The sequence below is a fragment of the Falco peregrinus genome, chromosome 11, assembly GCF_023634155.1.
Source record: "Falco peregrinus isolate bFalPer1 chromosome 11, bFalPer1.pri, whole genome shotgun sequence".
Taxonomy (NCBI): Eukaryota; Metazoa; Chordata; class Aves; order Falconiformes; family Falconidae; genus Falco; species Falco peregrinus.
Window position 1 is genome coordinate 26,204,817 of NC_073731.1, and position 15,288 is coordinate 26,220,104.

Genomic DNA, 15,288 nt, shown 5'->3' on the forward strand with positions numbered 1-15,288 from the left:
CTCACAGTATCTGTCTGTCATTTTAAAAGGCAACGTTTCCTAATGCCCTTTAAAACACACAGCTAAGGCAGCAGCATCGTTAGCCTTTCTTCATATGCAAATTTAGCCTCTGTGCAAACCCTAAGATTTTCATATGCAAGCAAAACTGTAGGCAGCCAGCTAACGCGCAGGTCAATGGCACAGAGAAGCTCAATGCAATCCAATCTCACCTGAATGGGTTTGGGGTAAGTTTTGTCGTTTGGTTGTTTTGGGGTTTTTTCGTATTAAATTGACATAACACATCACAAAGATCAATGGGTGCTCAGGTCCCCAGCTGGTGAGCAGAGGGGGTTTTCTCCCATAAGCAAAAACATTTTGGAAAGGGACCCACCGCCAGTCACAGCCAGGAGGCCTGACCCGGGTGCTGGAAGCAGTCAGAAGGGAGGCTGCAAGGCTCCAAGCACAGCCACAAGCCGAAGTACGAGCCACAAGACATCCCCATCACCTGACGTGCCAGGTGCCTGGACAGAAAATAACCATGGGGCCCACCTGGGATTCAGGAGACAGCTACCACGGACCTGCCATGTGACATCAGGGCACTCGGCTCAACCCATCATCTCTGAAATGCAGGGATGTAACGTTTGCTCGCTTTTGCCTGAAAAACCTTCTCTTGACCACGTTTGTGTCATGGGCAGCAAGCCCAACGGCTAACACAGGGCTGGTGTACACCCCTCAGAGCAGCTGTATCCCAAACCAACACTTAAGAATAACAAGCACATCAGTATTAACCAAACCCTGGTCATTTCAATGCAGTTATCACTTTGAAAGCCACACAGCGAGCAAACGAAACAAGCTAATCCAGCCAGCATCAAACACTGCCAACACACATCAATGAAGATGACAGCAGGCTTTGCCCTTGGCTTGGCATTTGCAAGACAGGCAACGTGCTCTTTATTTGCTCTTCTGCAATAACAGTGGGTGTTCAAGTCTGGAGGGGAAAAAAAGATATCCCTCCAAGGTCAGGTAATCCATTGATCTTTCTGCCTGCAGGGAAAAGGCAGCATCAGTGCAGCCCTGCTCTCCCCGCGTCTATTCAGCCATACGCTATGTTAAAAGGGACCTTGGTATTGTGTGGCTAGTACATGGAGGTATTTTATGTTCGTAGCCACGCTGCTGGTATATCAACTGACATTTACCTCAGTTCTCTTCCTCTCCTTTATTGTGATTCATGCTCCGTGCTAATTAAACAGCACATGACAAATGCACCATTCTTAACAGTAGCTGAAGAGCTAGTAAATCTTGCAGTAGATTGAACAAAGGAACCGTGCAGTGTGATAGCATCCTCTGGGTGCTGAGACAGGGCTGATGAAGAAATGCTGAACCAAGGCAAGGCGAGGTCAGGAGGCAAGGCATAAACACCTCTTGCCAAGTACACATGAAAGTCTCAGACACTCAGCAGTGAAAGATTGCCATGCACTACGTGCACCGACAGCCACAGGTAATACCAAACACTCACCCAGCTGCTTGTGATGTGCCAGACCTGTTAGATGATGGCCTAATGGCTCTTTCTCCCTCACCCAACGTTCAGCCATGGAGGCCCCGCTTTGTGTGCTCGGTTTTTTACTTTGCACCAGGATCCTGCTCCACATCTACTGCTCTTAGCCCAGAGCTGCTACCCACACAGCCTTCATTTCTGGCCTCTGCGTAACACCGTCCCATCCTCAGCTTTCCCCCTGGCTCTAGGGCATTGCAGTGCAATGAAGCAGCTTGCACTGATGTACACTACGGGAAGATAAAAGCAGATCTTCAGCCTCCTAGAACCAGGCAAAAAACCCCAGCGATACCAGATACACTAACTTAGTTTAAATGGCAGCCAAGGGTTAAAAGTCATGTGCATATGCTGTAAAGCTATTCTTTCCAGGGGGCAATTGCTCAACAGACTTTTAGAATCCTGTGTAGTTATTGCTTTTTTCTATGCATCTTCTTTTTGTCTCTATAAAAAATATTGTTGTCAGACTATACAGCAATGAGGAAAGAATGATGATTTGTGATGATTTGGTGGAAGAATTCTTTAAGAATAAGAAGTAGCTGATGCACTTTTACAGCAAAAGCCTGCATTTTTCTTCACTGTTGTCATGGGTTTATTTATACAGAGCAAATTCATGTAGAAAACCCTCCCCCAGCACTGGGCAATCCAGGGCACAAGCCACACTGGAGGTCACAGTCCATAACTGCACAGTAAGCCTGTACAAAAGAAAAACCAACCAACCAACTAAAACACAATCCAAAAACCACCACCAAAAAGGTTTGACCGAAAGACATTCAGTGATTTTACATCCTTAAAGTCACTGAGAATAGAGGATGTTCCTGAAGGTTAGGTGCTTGCACAGCATCTGGTGGTGACCCAGCATGTGACAGGTGTCTCTGGCAAAGGGGGTTAAAGCTTGGAAAAGCAGAAAGATTTTGACTCGTTGTTTAACTAGGAGAAGCTAGAGATTTTTGTTTTTGTTGCTGACAAACATACAGTATAACAACACTCCCATTAGAGAATTGTTTCACAAGTCAGGCAAGTGTGAGAGGAACAAGCTCTTCATTTCAGTATGCCTTAAACCTCTGCTGGTTCATGGGAACATTTTGGCACTCAGAGCATTTGCAGAAGCTTCTTTCTAATGTTATTTCCTCTGCATGATATCTGCATGGGGCATTTCCATGTTTACTGTTTGCATAAGCTTTGAATGCCGGCCTGGTTTCCCAGCACAGACAGAGCAAATCTACCAAGTGCTCTCTTGCACCTCAACCCAGTGAAGGTGACCAAGTGCTCACAGCCTGCTCCTGGCTACGGCGACCGACCCAGCAACCACAGGCCACCATCCACCATTCACCAGGCCACATCCCAGCCCTGGAGGAGACTTTCCAAATCCATCAGCTAAACAAGCATACCAGAGACCTACAGAAAGGGAGAAGGAGCCATCAGCACCAGCAGCATACGCTGCTGCTCCACTGGCAGCCCCACTGCAACATACCCCCAGGAGCCCTCTGTGTCCCACCCGCCCCGGAAGGTGCTGGGGCCAGCCACAGCATTCACCCAGCTGCCTGCCCTGGGCTCAGGACCCCTGCACCAAGCTGCTGCGCTGGACCATGGAAGGTGGGGCAGGGCCTGGCCCTTGTGCCACACCACCGTTGCACCTTTAGCCAGCTTCTGGCCTTAGAGGCATTAGTTTTTATAATCAACTATGGCTCACCTGCATTTCCTATGGCTGGACAAGGCCTGCCAGCTCCAGTTCCACGCACTAACCCTTGCACCTTATCTGAGGTTGTACTTCTCTCGGTAGGGGTACGTATCACCCTTTCCCTGACCTTCTCCCACCTCCACCCACTCCCTGACCACTCACAGCAAACCCCCAGCACTCATGTCCCAACCTTCCCTACTCCCCTGCCCTTGCCCTCTGCATCCCCACACCCTCACAGCTCAAGTGTCCCCATGGACACCCATGTCTGTGGCATCATGCAGTGGTGATGGGGCTGCTGGCTCTGCTGCATGATCAGTACACACTGACCGAGTCACTGTAGCTCCAAGCAAGCAGCTGGAGCTATGTAAGAACAAGACGGTCCGTGGCTGAGCATCCTGACCCTCTAGCTGTAAAATCAACTCTCCATCATGAGTCATCTTATTATCTAGTACCAGGGAACAAGCTGGACTAGAGGTGACACAACCCCCATGCCCAAGGACACAGAGAGCAATGTTTTCAGACACTTTGCATCTGCACCAAGCTGGTGGTGAGCATGTGAAGCCAGCCACTGTTTTCACAGAAAACAAACCATAATGCTGCTGGTAATCTTGCAGCATCTTTCCCCCATTCTCCTGCATCCAGCCAGAAGGATGAGCACAAAGTCCTGGAATTCACCCTGCAACTCAACCCCAGGGCAACAGAGACCACGGAGCTTCCTCCCAGGACAGAGGCAGAGGAGGGCAGCACGGATGCAGCAGAGGTGTCCAAGACCCATCCACAGAGGCTGAGCGAGTACCACAGCAGTGAGCCCCAGGGATCCGTGCACTGCCCCAGCTCCCACGCTTGCTCGCTGTGACCACTCCAGGCGCATGGGCAGTAAGCTGATGCTGCAGGCCATACTTTAGGAGACAAGAGACAACACCAGCATGCAGAACACTTACCATCTTTGACAGACGTTTGAACAGGAGGTCAGTCATCATGCTACAGGCAACACAATATTAATTTGTCCAGCACAAATGACGTTTTTGTTATCATAACCCATGACTCAGCACTTGCATTTTTCATTTACTGCCATTACAAATGAGACAAGAGCTAATGCAAAAGAGGAGGGGGAGGGGAGACAGATGCAAGCCCCTCAAAAGGGACGATGGAGAAGTATGCTGAAGAGCTGGTACTGCTGGCACAGCACAAGAGCCCTGTGACAGCTGGAAGAGGAATGAGTACAAGTGATGTATAGCCAAGCAGCGTAAATTCATCATGTGTACAAGGGAAAACTCTCTGCATCCGCTAGCACAAAGTGCATCAGAGCTTACACACAGAGCTGAATCTTACATCTGCTGAAGTGGTAAAGCTCCCATGGACCAGGGACGTGTTCCTCAATGCTCTGTAGTTAAGAGCCAGGATCCTCACACAACTTGTTTGCCCTCTTACATCACAAGAAACAAAGCTTACTTGCTTGGAAAATACAATATAATGATTTTCAACAAGATGTTCAAGCAGCCAGCTGATGCACACTGTACTTACGAGGTCAGGCAGCATTTTACATCGCTGAAACAGCACATCCCATGTTACACGAGGGAAAACACAGGTATTTGGGTCTCACACCAAGGGTCAGAGCTGCTCTGCAGTCATGTGGGTGGCACCCCCCAAGGTCAGCTGTGGCATGAAACAGGCAGCACATTTGGTCACCCCAAGCAGAGGGGGAATTGGGTCATACCCATTGCTGCACAGTACGAAAGGTTAGCGCAAGTTTTTACCATTAGACTGTATCGGTTCAGGTAACTGCCACTGCTGGTTTTGGCCAGGAGCAATAAGCTACAGCACGCTGAGGGTCAGTTTTATTCCAAGCCTGCCTTCACCTTGGTCGCTTTTGCAGGTCAGGAGTCTCACCAGCTCAGGCTTCTTTCTAACCTGTCAAAAAGTGACGGCATTCACAAAATGAAATCAGCAGCTCTCCCAGGTTGCCACAAGCATAATTAAAAGAAACTGATTGACATTTTAATATCCATTGCTCTTGAATCAGTAATGGGGTTGCTTAAAAGATGCCTTCGTCTTAAGCTTCAAAATGTGAGTCTGTCAGAAACAGCGTGTTATGGCTCTGGCCAGTATTCAGACTCCAGTTATAAACCAATATGAATCCAGTTCAACATTAGACTGTAGCTTTACTGAGCCACTGAGCAGGAATGTTTTGTGCTCCGGTAGGGTGTGAAGAAAGGGAAGTTGAGTGACTCCAACTTCCTTTCCATATAAAGAGAGAAGGCCAAATTCTGACCCTTTGAAGTTGATTAGACCCAACTTCATTGCAGCTGGTAGAAGCTGTCCCAAGGAAGTCTACAGGTGCACTAAAAAATGCAAAAGGGCCTAGAGGGGGGCAATATCAGCTAAACACATCTGGAATGGTACCTTCAGGGGGTCCTGGCTGCAACATGCATAAGCACGACTATAATTGGGTTCATCCCAGTTAAGCAAATTCTTGCTTGATGAAAGACAGGGCTACAGGAGGCTGCAGCGTCGGGCCTCCCCAGATCCCTGGAGCCCCATGGTGGCAGCAGGTTGAGGGCAAAGGAGCAACAGATCCTGGCATCATGGTCCCTGGCACCCCACGGGGATGTCCCACAGAAGAAACCATTGTCATTTCCTCCATGGTAGCACTCAATCTGCAGAATAAATCATCACAAGATATGATGAGGCCAAATTAAATCATAAGGACTGTACCTCCACACCCGCCAAGGATCAGCAATATACAGCAGAGCCTATTAATAACTTTATTCCAGGGCAAGATAGGTTTCTCAAGACAGGCTACAGTGAGGATCTATTAAATCAATCACAATCAAAACCTAGTCTGCCTTCAAATGACTTCCAATTAGGATGCAGTAACATTATTAAAGGGCTCAGACAGGCAAATTAAAGAGCTACACTGAGGAGGAATCATTTCCCAGAAGGCTAATTTTCATCATCCTCAGAAATAAAAAGCCTCCAGAAATTCAGATTTCTGATTTTTTTTTTTTTTTTTTTTTTTGGGGGGGGGGGGCGGGAAGAAAAGAAAGAAAAAACTCCAAACCCCAAACCCACATTATCAAATTAAAATACTTGCTAACATTATGTCACTATTGAGGTTTTTCTTTCTGAAGACTTTTTTTTTCTCCCTACCTAACTGCCACCAAACCAAAAGGATAAAATTATGCAGTGCCTTCTTCACATCTGAATACCCACACTTGATCTGAAGGTTTGATAAAGAAAAGGACATGATGACAGGAAAATATTAATTGCAGCTTTGTCAAATGGTTTGTATTTTTTAGCTGGAGAACAAAGACAGGAAGCCTACTTGATCATTCAAAGAATCAGGAGCCAGCCTGAAACAGACTGATGAGCTTGGATTATGGGGGAAGATTAGAAAGTGGAATTTTGCAAATCCATTTCAAAAATACGAGAGCAAAGAGGACGTGATCCATTTATCTGTTTACTGATCTGAGGAATAAGCCACCTCAGTAACTCCTGGAAGTCTCTGCCACACATTCAAAATGAACCAAAGGCAAAAGTAGTTTCCCCACACCTGGAAGAGGTACTTTTTGCTTTTATATATATAAAAACATCTATCATTATATTATTAAAATACTACTATAAATTATTTATAATTGTATATTCATATATTAGCTATGTTATGTGTATTTTTATATATAATACATAAATTAAAAATAGCTGCTTATCAACAGCAATATCTGCTCAGCCTGAAAAAGCTATGTTCTTATATCACATCAGAGACCTCATCAGATACGAGAGGCAGGTGGTAGAAAATTAATCTCCAAGAAACTACAGGAAGAAACATCCATCACCTTCCATGCTGAGGTCAGGTGAAGCCCCTGGCATAAGTTAGGGATGTCACAGCTTTTTTCATGTTCCTCTGACATATACTAGCTTGTACAAATCCTCTCTGAACTGAGATTGCTACAGTTTATACTCATGCAAAATAAGACATTTTTCAACCTGGTGGAAGAGTCAGAAAAAAAACCCCCAACAAACCCAAAGGAAAGACCACAATTTACATCACTCCTGACCTAAAATATCATCGCTCTTACCAACCCCCTCCCCACCCCTCACACTCACTTGACTTCACGTTCAGCATTTTCTTTCATTTCTCTCCACCTCCGCCTTTTTTTTTTTTTAATATATATATATTTGTAATTGCAATCTAGTTCAACTCCTGAACAAAAGCCATTGTGAACCAAAAGAGTTTTGCTTAAAAGTCTGAGATAAAATGCTTGAATTTTTCCCAAGAAAAACTTCACTCAAATCAGCTGGCCGTGTTTGACTAGCAAAGTCATCTAGCTGACTTGAAATTGCTTTTCACTCCTCCTAGTTTTTTGGAGTTGGGTTTCTTTTTTTCCCCCCTTGGTTCCCCCCCCCTTCCCCCCTGCCTTTTTTTTCTTCTTGTTTATAAACAAGTGGTTACACAAAAATGCCACCCAGCCACATTTCAGTCCCCATCCCTGGGATGACAGCAACAGCCAGCTCAGGGCAAGGCTACGGTCACTATACACGTATTTCCATACCGGGGGAACCCCGCCGTTGGGAACCTCATCCCAGTTCTCACACCCACTGCTGAAACCTGTCAGATCCAAACATGCTGGAATCAGTGCCTGGTCCTGACTACGGGATTTTCATGTGAACTGCACTGGAAACAGAGCTGACAAACCAGACATGGGGAGCAGGAACCGTGGCAGTTCCAGCCCGCTGTACCTACAGGATACATCAGTGGCCTGACATTAGGAGGAGAAACATCTCTTCCTACATGATCTGTGATCTGCATCTGAAAGGAGGGCATGTATGACTTCACCCGGCATCTTCAACACCTTCCCCATCTCCTTTTTATTTTAGCTTTTAAAATATTAGCTCTGTTAAAATGGCAGGACTGGGAGGTAATCATCAGGAAGTGACAGAAAACCTTACAATAGAAACAGCAAGAAAACAAAATTTAAGAGGTCTGGGTCTACTTTCAACTGCAGCCTTGGCTGTTGTGTGACCATGGAGAAAGGCAGTTCCCTCTCCTCTGCTCCAGCCTCCCCATCTCCCTAGTGGGATGGAAATTATGCTCCACCTCTTAGGGGTCTTCCTTCACAATATACACTCAGCTGAAGAAAAAACGGCTGGACTGAAATAACTTTCCATAGCAAAGAAATTTCATATTTAAAAATTATTTTTTCTGATTGGATTTGGCAGTTAAGCAAACCTGTGCCTTGCTCCTACATGGAGGCCCAAAGAAGGCACATGCAAGGTTGTTTTTTTGTTGATTTGGTGTTTTGTTTTTTTTTTTAATGTTTTGGTGTGTTTTTAAGAAGCACCTCAGTTATCTGAGGCTGTGCAGGAGCCCAGACATGAGGTCACACTTTGCTTCTGCAGTTCTGTGTAATCCCAACCCTGAATGCTAAACCAGAATAGAAACCAGCCTGCAGGTTCTCACCTCTGGACTGCAGGAAACACCTCACTAATGTCATACAACATTTTTGTCAGCAAAATGAGCAAGAATTGTAGCAGCTGCTAATTTCCATGCCTCACTTTCTAATTTCACAGGCCAAACAAGGCATGGGTGCAGGACAGCCGTAATTCCTCAGCAGGGCAGCAGCCGGCTTATTCCACGGCTGCCCAGGCCAATGACTAAGGTGGGTGCTGATTTATCTCAGCAGAGCACTTGGCTCCATAGCACAAAACTGAAAAAAACCCCACTATTGTGGACTAAATTAGCAGTGGTTTACCTCACTGACAGCAAAAGGCAACAAACTAATTTGGCAACATGAAACAGATATAGGAGATATGGATGCCAAGGCAGACAGCACTTTGTCTGAGAGCTCTTATGTTTATGGCTTTAAAATGCATGCCAAGTTCTTTCTCTAGAAGTACATATCTTTAAAATAAAATATGCCTTAAAGCATAAGACTATCTGCAGGCACAAGGTCATAAGCGTTTTGTACTTTTGCAAATTTGCAGAAATATTTTCAAGCATCATCATATATGGGATTACCATGCTTCCTATGAATAGCAAGTCCAGCAATTACACCTTTTACGCCTTGCTCCAGGCACCACACGTGGTTTCTGTTGCAGGTGAGATACTGTCTGCGCACATCACAGCTCCAACATATGGTAAGCTGTGCTACAAACTGAGGCCAACAGGTTAGTTGCTTCTCCTTCTCATGTAGTCTGTAGATAGCTCTCCAGCAGCTGCCAACTATGACAGCTGCTTTTTTCCTGTAGCATTTTGCTTGGAGGAGAAGGGATGGTGTTTATCCTGCCGTGCCTGGCACCCTGAAGTTGTGATCCTCAAACACAAGCAACAATGCTGCTGTACTACAGCTGCACACATGCAACCCAACGTCACAGATTTTATGCTGCTTCTAAAGAAGTCTAAATTAATTTGGTGAAATCAAAGCATCCTCCACTCATGTAAAACAAACCAGTGAAAGCCAGAATGCTGTTTTGAAGATAAGAGGACCCCTAAGTGAAGGGTGGATTTGGTTTCAACTCCCAAGCCCTGACATACTCACCCACCTCAACAAGCCATGTCTTTCAACCCCCTTATTATTTCTCCTTCCTGGAGGGCATTGCTCTTTTCCTGACCAGCCTCACACAGCAGCAGTCTGTCATTTGTGGGTGCTCCTGGTGGGTGTTTTCAGGGGTGGAGCTGCACTGCTGCAAGGACGTGAAAAACCAAGAACAGTTTGATGGAGAAGCCCTCACTGCAGGGGCTTGAAAAGATCTGTGGAGACGACAGGTAGTAGGTGGAGAGGGGCAGTATTTCTCCAGCCAGGGAAATATATCGGAGCAGAAGGGGCTGGTACATAGGATGACCCACTGCTGGGGCATCATGCTCTTGCAACAGACACACCCCTTTCCCAAATCACTGCCATTCGCCTAGCCTACCAAGAGAGCTGCTCTTCCCAGGGAGCAGCACCAGCAAACAAGTATTTATCCTCTATTTGACACCTTACTCAGGAAAACATGTAGGACAGCCAACACACAGAGCCTCATCACACACAACTCTGCAGCTTCTAGCTCTGCCCCGACTCCCTTCTCACTGCCAAATTCTTCCTGCTAGCATCTGGAGTGAGGCAGGAGGGTTTCAAGCACCTCAGGCTGGCGCAGAGCACAGACAACAGTGTTCGGAAGAATACGTCAGCAGAGCAGGCTGTGAACACACCAGTTAAAATTGCAACAATGGCCTTGAGAAAAAAAGTGGTTGTGGTTAGGCAAAACATGCGTCACAAGCACAGCCGAGAGTCAGGTGCATCCCTTTTCATCTCCAATCTGCTGCACATGCTGCTCTGCTCAGTGGCACCTAGCATTTACTACAGATCAGTTCCCCTGTATGGTAATGATAAAAGGTGAAATTTTGAGGAGCACCAAGTCTCCAAGAGCACGAGCTTGGAGAGCTCATGATCTGACCTCAAAAATGCCACAGCCCCAAGAAGCAGGCTTTCACCTGGTGAGCAAAGTCTGCAGTGAGAAAGATTAAAGCTTTGTGTAGGCTTCTGCTGGCTGCTCATCATAGCTGCGACTGAGCGGCTCAGATATACACAGAGATCCCCCTTCCGAAATGCTCCGAATGGACTGATGACAACATAAGAGATGTATTCACTCCCTCTGAGAGAGTATAGGGGGCCAATCAAGGAATATAATTCAGACACTCGGGCATGGCAGCAGCTCAGCTCCTTCTCAAGGACTTTGAGCAACAGGGAACAGGTCAGTCAGGCTCTATTGGCTCCTGCTGGTGTCCTGTGCACCATGAAGGGAGAGGGAGAGAGCTGGGTGAGCTCCAGGTCACCTCCTCTCTTGTCAGGCAGCTCTGCCTGAGAGCTGCCTGCAGCCACAGGGGGACCTCTCCCCAGCTCAGGAGCCGTGTTCCCCCGCCCGGCTGTGCCTGGAGCATCCCCCCAGCTTACCAGAGCAGCGTGCCCATCCACTGTGCTACGTCTGCAGAGAGGCGAGGCAGGCAGTGAGTTGGAGGTGGCCTCCTTGAGGTCTCTTCAGGCAGAGCCCTGTCCCTCACCTGCCCTTGGGAAGGACATTGGTGCAACCAGCACCCCAGAGCAGGACACAGCAGTAGCACACAGCCAACCCTTCCCTGCCTCAAAATACACCTGTAGGACAATGTAAACACACATTAAAGCAATGAGTTAAGCCCAGAACTGCCTATTTCCATCAACTGCATTGCCACCAAAGTCAGAAGAATCTGAGAGGAAAGAACACACCTTCCTTTCTCTGCTCGATAAGACTCTCCAAGAAAGCCTCACCTGCAGCAAGCTGCCCAGGCATTGGGCCCTAGCAGCCCCTCACTGACTCTGCACACTGTTGGTGAGGGAACAATTGGGAAGAACAGCCTCACAGCACAGGTGTTGTGCTTGGGCCATCACTACCATTGTCCTGTAAGAAGGCAGGGCGATGGGGGTGGAGCGGCGTTGTACCAGCAGAGGCAATGCTTCTGGGGATCCATTTCTTCCCGCTGCTGTCACAGCCAGGAAGAGGACAGTGAGTCCGGTTTTGCTGCAGCCCTGAAATGCTCTGCAGTTTGCCCAGCCTACGGACAGGGATCTGCATGACTAGATTTGATTAGGTGCTCTTGGCACCGGCCTTGGCTGCTGGTCTGAGCTCCCTTATCATAAGCAGCAGCAAATGAAACAGGAATTATGCAACTCAAGTGCTGAGTGATGGAGTAGCAACTGGAATGGAAACAACTGCCCCTCAAACCAATAATTTGCAGACATACCATATCATTTACTATAATTTCATTGTAACCTTTCTCCATGAGGAAAAATGATATTGTGGAGCTGGGGTTTTTATCTGTAGTGTACAGCTAAAGACTCCTGCAAGGAATTGACTGCTGGTGACAAGATGCTTTCACAGCCAAACCCCATGAGATAAGAGGCTCCCCTTCCTGTTCAGTCACCACTGGATGCAAATGATTCCATTTCTTCTATGTCACCATGCAATTTTTCAGCCTGAGAGCAGAAAAACCAAGTCCTTTTTGGCTTTCTTTTCATCATTAATAAATATCCACTTGAATTCATGTCAAGTTTCACAAAGCAGCAGGCAGCTGCAGTGCCTGTTGCTAGTGCAGAAGTTTCTCATTTCTCCCCCCTCCACACACCTCCTGGTTCAATTTTCTGTACCCTTTGACTTTCTCTCCAAATTTCTGGAGGGGTCAGGGAAGGCAAACGTATTTCCTCAAGGAACCTCCCCACATTCTGCCTCAGCCAACAAACTGCCTGGGGAAACATTAAACTGAGAAGTTTGGTATCTGCATTGCAGAAGATAAACACCTTGGCAAAGCAGGTCAAGCAATACCCAAGGACAAATCCCTGCTTCACGGGAGGCAAACTCAGAGCAGGATCAAGGGGAGTGGAAGCAGAGAGGAAAAAAAACAAACCAAAACAAAAAAAATAACACCACAGAGGCACCGGAAGCAGAAATAAAGATGGGAACTGGAACTGTAGCATGAAAACTGATAATTAGGAAAACACAAAAGAAGCCTGAACGACAAAAGCAGGCAAATATGCCCACACTGCAGAGGGACACCGCTATCAGGGTTGGCTGCTGCCTCCCCAAAGTTTTCCACAAGCATTATGGATGGACTTTAACCAGCTGGCGCATGTGCAGAGGGCAGAACTGCAAGAAACACAAGCCTCTTCTTTTACAACCACAATGGCTTTTTGCTCATCTGAAAAGAAGCATCCTACCAGGCTTTCAACTTTTTGCAAAGCAATATGTCACTTCCTAACTTGCTCTTTGAGGTATTTTCAAGACCCTTCTGGTGGGTGTTGTAGGGGTTTTTTTTGCCATAACGTCCTGCCCAATTCACCCCATGCCACAGAGGGACCCACGCAGGGAACTCATTCGGTATGTGACTGACTCATTCCTGAAGCACCATTCAACAAGTGGTTCAAGACAAAAATCATAATGCACATCCTGAAAGAGACATTTCTAACTATCCATGCTGCACTGAGCACTCCCAAGTTGGGCTCTAGCTGTGACAGTTACGGGCTTGAGCCTCAAATCCATGGTTGCTACAGCCACCATCAGAGCTGCTTTAGCAAGCCTGGAGCTTTTTTCACCTCCAAGCCAAACCTTGTAGGGGAGAGAAAAAACAGGTACAGCAATGGGACTGAAGATGTTTCCTCCCAGGTTTATGCTGTGATCTCAAATACAGTTAATAACTATGGCCTTGCTGCAAAAAACTGCAATCCCTGCTCAAACAAATGGAGTAATAGAAAACATTCATTGTGTATCATTGGCATCTAATACAGTTAACTAGTAAAAATAAAGTTATTAACTACATTAAGTTTTACTAGATGTGCATGTTACTCAAATACAGCGCAGTAGGGAGAGAAAGAGTAGTTATTACCTGGTTTGCACAGTCCCACACGCTTATTTGTTGTTTCCACTGCAGTTTGGGTTTGCTCCCTAGCACACTCTATGTGAAGCAGCATGACAGAAATGACTTACCAGCAAGCAAGACCTTCTTGCTCTTTTATGAATGATCTCTCTCCTTCCTCTTAACCTCCTTGCACAGCAGGGAGCCCAGGTTGCTAAATACACTCCCTGCTGTGGTTTGTCACTGGCTGCTGTCAGCCTTTTTTAATGACATGTTTTTCCACCCAGCAGAGCTACCACCTTCTTGTCATTTCTAATAGTGCATTAGTGTCTCGTTATGCAATGCACACCGAGGCACTAATTGAAACACAAAGGACAGAGAGCCCCAGCATTAACTTGGTAGCAGAGGACGGATCCATCACCCAGCCCTTTCCCCTTTATAGCTGGTTTTAAGCTGTGATGAAGCTTCTGGTTGTAATTTAAGGTCAGGCTGCACTTACAGCTGTTCTTCACTGTACCAGGGAGGACAGCCCGAGGGATTTCTGGGCAGTTAATGGCCTGTGAAGGAGCGATGGACTGCTGACAGACACCCAGGTCGATCGCTCAACAGCACTGGCACCAGGCCCTGAGGGAGAGGGGCTCCTCAGCAGGTAGAGGAGAAGGAGGTCTGGGGGGCAACAGCACAGGAAAGGTTGGTTCGGGGAACGGCTCTGTAAACTTGGTTGATTTGCTTCAGTATTTTACAGCCTAATTCGATTCCTCTTGACCGAGGGGGTAACCCTGTCCTGCCAAGCCATGCCAGGGGACAGCACGGCTATTTCTAACGATGGTCTCCATTAGCACCATCATTTATTTCACTGCCTTCTGAAACTGGGATTATGTGAGGTTTATGGTGGGCAGTTACCTTGCTGACTGAGCCCATACTGAGCAAGGGAACTTCAGCTAAAGGAGGAGGATATTTTATCTAAAGCCAGAGCTTGATGCACACAGACCCTTTTCTCCAGGGCTACTGCTCACCTATGTGCCCTCTCTCTTCTCAGAGCTCCGTGTGAAGGACAGGCAGCTTCCCGAAGGCCAGAAGACACTCAATGTTCAGATCCATCCAGGGGCTTTGTACGTTCTTGATCACCTCTGCCACTGCCATAACCAAGGGACACAACCAAAAGGGCACTGTTGAAGCTTACTACTCTTGAGCAGCCCCCTGAGACCAAATCATCGCAGGTGGCACCGAAGTTATTTGAATTCAACACCACAGACCCTGTGTTCTCTATCTAAGTAAGCTTTCCTGCCAAACTACTCTTAAAAAGCATGGGCTACCAGACCTTAATTGCCTTCTTGTTTATGCTTTTTCCAGACTGTGCAGCATGATAGATTTTGGTGTACTCCCAGTTGTTTATCATCTCTTCTGATTAAATGAGGGGAAAAAAGAAGTTAGTAGTCAAGTAAACCCACTCTGAAAGCACAACGCATCAGTATTTTGACTGTATTTCATTCCAGTTTTGTGAAAATGCAACAAAGTCTTGCAAGGTAACTTTTCAACGCTATAGAGGCAGAAGCAGTCTATGCCAAGATAAGTTTTCTTCTTATCAGGCCCTTTCTACAGCAACAGTTTGGGGGAGTGGACCTTAAGAAAAATTTGTAGCATTTGCCAGCAATTAAAATGAACAAAGCGGTTCAAAAATCTGATTTCTCCATTCTCAAGATGCAGATACACACCCCC